The 6,737-nt window shown below is 44.3% G+C and overlaps 1 protein-coding gene across 4 annotated transcripts in view; it reads left to right on the top strand.

Annotated features, from left to right (window-relative positions):
* The window catches only part of COL8A1 (collagen type VIII alpha 1 chain), an 86,588-nt gene that overhangs the window by 50,741 nt on the left and 29,110 nt on the right, over window positions 1-6,737 (top strand). The window lies entirely within an intron of this gene.

A 6,737-nucleotide genomic window follows, 5' to 3' on the forward strand; every position in this document is an offset into this window, starting at 1 on the left:
CTAAATGAAGTGCAACATCTATACCTATTTGCATGCAAGTTGCAATCGCAGCCCAATAGCCTGTAAAAGCTTAATCACAAAGAATAGTTACTGATACTGGATGATAAGAAATGCATCCTGTACCTGCAGAACAAGTCTGAAAGAGTGCATTAATTAAGAAGGTAGAAAAATTCCTTAGACAAATTAAAAATGGAGAAAATTGAGACTGTGCTTTCATTGGCTTAAGGTAACACTTTTACAGCTAGATATTCAAAGCATTGTGCTGGTTCCTTATTATTTAGCCATGTATTTCTTTCAGTACAGTCTGTGGAAATTGTCTGGATAAGACCACCCATTTAGTTCTTAAATTTTAATCCTTAATCTTTCGTGTTGATTTTCCATGAACTGTGTGTTCGGTTTCCGTGTTTAAACTCTCCTGCACAGCAGGAGAAGGTGGCACAAAAGCAGCCCAGCCCCGCGCTGGTATGCACCGTGAGCAGCTCCTTGTGTTAGCACACAGGGAAAGGACAGATCTGGAGGGCAGCGGGCAGGAGCAGGGCCCCCACTTGTAGCTGGAAGAGCAAACAAGTGCCATGAAGCAGAGCTAACACTTACCTACCTCAGTCACTCTTGTGATGAGAAACACAGCCCAGCTCCAGCCCTGCAGAGTAATTAATTGCACAGAGCTTCCAGCCCATAAACACTGAAGTTACTGTGGCCAGGGGAATACATGCCACCATGTGCATGCTTAAATCCCCCCCATGCCAAAATTTTACTGGCCTGGGCTTGGCAGCCCAAAGCCTCTGTTGGGTCCCACCTGGAGCACCCGCTGTGCACCCTGGAGAGAAGGTCTCGAGGTCTGTTTGGGCAGCGGGGGCTGCCTGCCTTCTCCTGCACCAAAAGGAGCAGGTCCTTCCCCACTGGGTGCTAAGAGCTTGTGCAGAACCCCAGCACCTTGCTGACCAGAGCTCTCCATGGGGTACCAGGCCAAAAAGAGGGAACAGAGGAAGTGTTGACTCAGGTCTTAGGGAACAGGAGACTTGGTTCCCCCAGTTGTGACCGAATTTCAGGCAATATCACCTGATCACATCAGATGCACTGGTTAACGTTGCCTCTGAAGTCTAATAGCAAGTGGTAATTACTGAGGATGTACCCAATGGGACCGATCCTACCTACCAGCCTCTAATACGTGCCCCATACCCAGCATGAGTTAGCCACATGCACTGTGGTAAGAAAGTAGCAGTAAGAGGCGATCAGAGTGATCCTTTTCCAAGCACATCCAAGATCTTTCCAGCAGCACAGAAGACAGACAAACCCAACAGGAGTTAGGATGAGAAAAGCGAGTAAGGACAGAGGATGTCATGACATTCCCCCTTTCTGTTTTTATTATCAGTCACTGGTAGAAATTTGGCACACTGTTTCTGAAGCAATTGTGGCAAACACACACAATATTATTTTTTTTTTGGTGGAAAGACATAAAAATACTTTTACCTCAGTGTTGCTTAAAGTCTTGGTTTTGATTCAAACATCTCAAAATATTCAGAATAATTGCAACATTGTGTGCCGCCAGCATTTGCAGTATGAAACTCTTTGTGTTTTTCTCACATTTTATGTGAAAAAAGAACATTTTGCACCTCAGTAGATGGTTGTGGTTTTGGATCATAATGTGCTAAGGGTTTTGATCTGTACTGATTCCTACCCCTGTGTCTCATTTTTCTCATGGCTTAGAGCAAAATATTAATGTGACTCATCTGTCATAAGTAATTCTCATATCCTCTACTCTATATTTTGGTGCGTGTCTAGAGGAAAGTTGTGGTTATGTAAAAGTATTTGTGTATTTTGTATAAGGGAGGATGGGAATCACAGGTACTTTAAACAAAAAAATAAGGGCAATGGCAGGAGAAAATTATGAATTATAAATAAAAGCAACATCTATGTATTCTAATTAAACATAATAGACAATTTAAAACACACTGTTTCTATTTACTACTTCCTAGCTTTAAAAATCCCAGCTGTCAGTCCTCGGAACACTGGAAAAGGAAATAATAAGTGGCAAAATATATATATATGTTTAGAGTTTGTGGACTGGCTTGTCCAAAGCGAGTCCCAAATTTGATACTGAAACATTTACAAGGACACTAATTTTGCCTGGAAAGCTGGCATTTGAAATTGCAAATGTCAGTTCCAGGATGTCAACATTTTCTGGTACTGTTTAGGAAATCCTACGTAGCGTGCTGCTTTCAAAAGACATAATTATGTGTGCACATTCCTGCAGCTTTGCTCCAGACCCAGACTTCTATTCCACAGTAGTTCTATCACAAAAAAAAAAATTAAAAATTCAGTAGAAAACAGCCCAAACAATGAATACAGCAGCAATTTTGCTACAGAAGCATTTGCAGCGATTGACCAGATTCCTCTTTTCTCCCCGAGACCAGATTGAAATACTTTACTAAGTAGATCCAGTTCAATGCAAACCTCATTCCACAAAAGTCATTTGCATTTGGGCTGAATATTGAATCAGAGGGACTCAAGTATATGCTTAAAATAGAATTGATATTTATGTGATTACTTAACTGAACTAGGGGTCATGCTGTTTCTCTGTTAAAATAGAAAATCCAGCTATTTTCTGCCTTTCTGCTGATGCTTTTCTGTACTTGAATAGAAAACACAAAATACTGTTTTCCAGACCTGGCCAATACCTGCAGCCAGTGGAATGGGAAAGAGAGGAGAATGCATGCCACCTCCTATATTTGAAGATCTCGTAGACAGAAAATAAATTCTCCCCTCTCCTTTCAGCTAAAGATTTGCACTAAACTGTTCCTAACAGCAGAGCAATGAAATGAAACTGTACCAATCAGGAAATCTAATGCTTAATTTTCTTCTTAGGAATGATTTGTCTCATACTGTCTTTCATATTTTCTCTCTCCCTTGCTTCTCCAGGAAGCCTTATTGGACCTTATTGTCTCCAAAGCTAAAAAGACTGCCTTGTGTTGCTTCACGTTCCCCAACACTGTGGCTTTCAGCTTGGAACATTTTCATGTAGTCCTAATCTACGTATCAGAATCTTCATGTGACTGAATGACACAGGGGAGACAGGAAATTTATCATTAGGAAACCTTCTAGGAGATTTATTTTGGGGGTTAAAAAAAAAATCATTGCACCATAACAGGTTTTCATGTCTGAAAGAAGTTAAGTGGAAGAATGCACATGCAGTCACTGGTCTCAGGACACAAAGAGCAGGAAAACAATAATATTGGAAGGGCACATATAGAACAACACCTCAAAGGAGCCAGGAGTTCCTCTCAGAAAAATCATCAGGAGCCAGAATCTGGCCTTTTGTTGGCCACGCTGTGCAGCAAAACCTAACTGTCAGCAATGGCCAAGGGGGTCCCTGGAGCAGGCGAGGAAGGCAGGGGCAGTGGTGGTGGTGTGGGATGGGGAAAGGTAGGGACTGTCTGGGATGTTACGGGGGGCTTTTCGAGGACCAAGAGGACACTGTGCGGGGAGGATGTGAGAGGCCAGGGCACTTTCTCTTCTCCTACAGTTGTCTTTTCTCCTTAGAACCACCTCTTTTCTTTCCTTCCCCTCCCTCGCCCAGACACCCTCCCCTCACTTCTGCTCTCTCCACCATCACCATCTACACATTTTTCTGTACCTTCTTGATTGCCAACGAGGGGTCAGTCTTGGTCTGGAGGAACAGGAATTAGGCAGAAAGCCAGGGAAATCCTGCTGCTGCTGGAGGTAGAAAGGGCAGGTGTGACTGCAGTTGTACTGGGGCCCACTGGTACAAGCTGGCACTCCTTCACCCGCCCTCTAATCCCACAAAGGCAGTAACAGCGACATGGATGGTACAAACAGCAAGCAGGAATGAGCTGTGCGGCTGAAACACCTAATCCCTCTCTCCTCAGGCACAGGCAAAGTAGCTTGCCATCCCCTCCAGTCTGGCAGCTCCCCGTTTTGCTAAGTATTCAAAGCTACTTCTGAATTCGTGACTTTCCTTCATCCGTGCAAGAAGCTGAGCCAAAGCCCCAGACCTAAGCACCTGCAAGCTGTGGAGAAGTTTGTCTCCAGAGCTGAACTTTGGAGCCTGGAGCCATATCTGAAAGTGATGAATGAATGTAGATGTGGTCTGAATTATTGACTCACAACATAAAGGAGAAGGCCTGGTTGGCAGGACAAACAATTAAAAGCTATACTTCATAAAACTATGCTGCAAACAGCAACGGAATTGGCAATTTCTGCTCTGCAGGCTGTAAAGTCCTCTCAGGAAAGATGCCAGATGCACTTTTCTTTATCCAGCTCAATGAATTGAATGAAACCAATTGCAAATAATCCACAGTTCTTGGGAATTATCTCCTATACCTTGATAATGGGGTGTGAAATTGTTTTTCTCTTTGACTATTGAAATCACTCACAGAATCACAGAGTGGTTGAGTTTGGAAGGGACCTCTGGAAATCATCTAGTCCAATCCCCTCTAGTCCACACTCTCTGGACAGCCTGTTCCAGTGCTCTGTCACACTCACAATGAAGTGTTTTCTCATGTTCAGCCAGAACTTCCCATGTTTCAGCTTCTGCCCCATGCCTCTTGTCCAGTCACTGGGTACCACTGAAAAGAGCCTCACCTTCTTCCTTTTTGTTTTCCTTCTTTCAAGTTTTCCTGTGAAGTCCTTGAGTGTCTGGAAGGACAGATGCCTGCTGAATTTTTGCTCTCACTTATCTTCACTACCATACTTCATCCATGTTGTGTTTTGTGTTTTTTTTTTTGAAAGTAGAACAAAACCATTTAAATGCAAGAAAATCTCGAAGGACTATTATATAATTCCTTCCCCCTTTTCAAGCAACCATCTCAAGCAGAAGACTTTGGTTTCTTTTACGTAAGAACACTGTGAGGTATCTCTCTTAAATCTCAGGGTCAGGGCACTGGGACATCCATCGTGGTGGCTCCCCCAGCAGCAGCAGAGCAGGAGAAAATCACCCCATATTACCTACCAACTCAAGGGCAACCACAAGTCAGCACTAGGTCTGGCATTGCCAGAGAGCTGAGCTGTTGGTCATCAAAACAGAGATTCTTCAAAATTATACGAGAGGCCAGAAAGCTTTGTCACCACTAATGTCACCCTAACCTACAGCAGAGTGCCTGGAGAGTAGCCAGGTACTTCTCGTGGGGGCCCTGGACTTCACGAGGAAGGATGGAAAAAGGTGCCCAGTGGAGGCCACCCGCAATGGAGGAATGGTTTCCTGAAGCACAAGGGCTGGTTGGCAGCAATGTGCTCTGGAGGGAGCTGGGCTGAGATCTCTTTTATGGCAGAAAATGCTCTTCTGTCAACAAGATTCAAGATTTTTTTCTTGTGAAAATGTACTGTTTTGACCAAAATTTAGTTATTTTTTCAGATTTGAAAGAGACCTCACAAAAGCCCAGTTGGTGCACTCAGAGGAACAGATGAGAGCAGGGAGTGGGCACATTTCTAATGGGCTGGAATAAATCTGAGGTAAACCGGTCAAGCTAACTGCAGGTTTCCCCTGCAAAATCAATATTGCTTTTTGGCTCTCCTCTCTCCCCAGTTGCTTTCTCCCTCTAAGGTTATCACAGGTTGGTGGCAGCAGGGCCACCTGGGGAACGGCCACCCTGGAGTAGGTGCCACTGCTGAAGTTCATCTGCACAGAGGTTAGAAGTTGCTGTTCTTGAATTTTCCTTTTGGCCTGGCTGATAAAATGCTTCAAGTAAATGGAGAGAGACCTTCGGATGTCTGTGGCTCTCTGGAGCTTGTCTAGCTGCTAGGGAAACCAGTGACTTTGGAGAGGAAAAACATAGGCCAGGAAGGTCTTAGGCCAAATACCTCAAATTTCAACCACAAAGCCAATCAGCATGTGAAAAGCACCGCCCTGCTTATCAAAGAGCTGTCTTCCTAGTTGTCCATGGGTTCGTGCACGATGGCTGTTGAATAGCAAAAGGATCACACTGTCAGCAGCTGAGGGCAGGGCGACAGAGGCACTGGGCTCTCCCCAGCCCTTGTCCAGCAAAGCACTCGAGCATGTGCTCAAGCCCCGGTAGAGGCACAGGTCTCCAGAAATCATGGTTCAGGGCTCTATCAGACCAAACCCTGAGCATCTCGGTGGCAGCTGAGTCCACCAAATCCCAGAGTCTTCCCAGTCATGCCTGTGGGATGTGGATAAGGTGAAATATGTGTGTCTTGGTAGCGGTAGCCTGAGAGCGATTAGCCCATAACACATGCATATTTTGTATTTATGTAGGGTGCCAGCACTGCCTGTTGCTCCCCTTGTTGCACCTTCATGAGCACTGTTGCGCTCGGGACTTTGTATGGCGGTTCCAAGCACCTCATATATCAGTCCAAGCCTCTTGGGAACTAATGTCTATATGTTGCACATTGCAAGGAAGGGTTTGCATGTACATTTTTGAGGGGGCAACACACTTGCAGAAAGACAAGAATAAGTAAATGTTTTTCAGCAGCCATTCAAACTGATAATTTTATACCTAGTAATCTGAAAAAAGCTACACAGCATCTCTCCAGAAGGGTGAGAACAAGACTCAAGGAGCTTTTCTTGAAATCAAAACCCAGATTTTGATTTACAGCCTAATTATTACAGGATTGCCAACAAAAATACCAAACATTAGGATTTTTAGTCCCCTATTCAAATTGCTACATCAGTTTTCGCAAGCACTGAGTAACTAGAGGCTACTCAGAGGGAACAAGCTGCCAGGTTGTCATACTTCTGAACAGCAGACCTTGAATAAGAG

Source organism: Anser cygnoides, chromosome 1, assembly GCF_040182565.1.
Source record: "Anser cygnoides isolate HZ-2024a breed goose chromosome 1, Taihu_goose_T2T_genome, whole genome shotgun sequence".
Classification (NCBI taxonomy): Eukaryota; Metazoa; Chordata; class Aves; order Anseriformes; family Anatidae; genus Anser; species Anser cygnoides.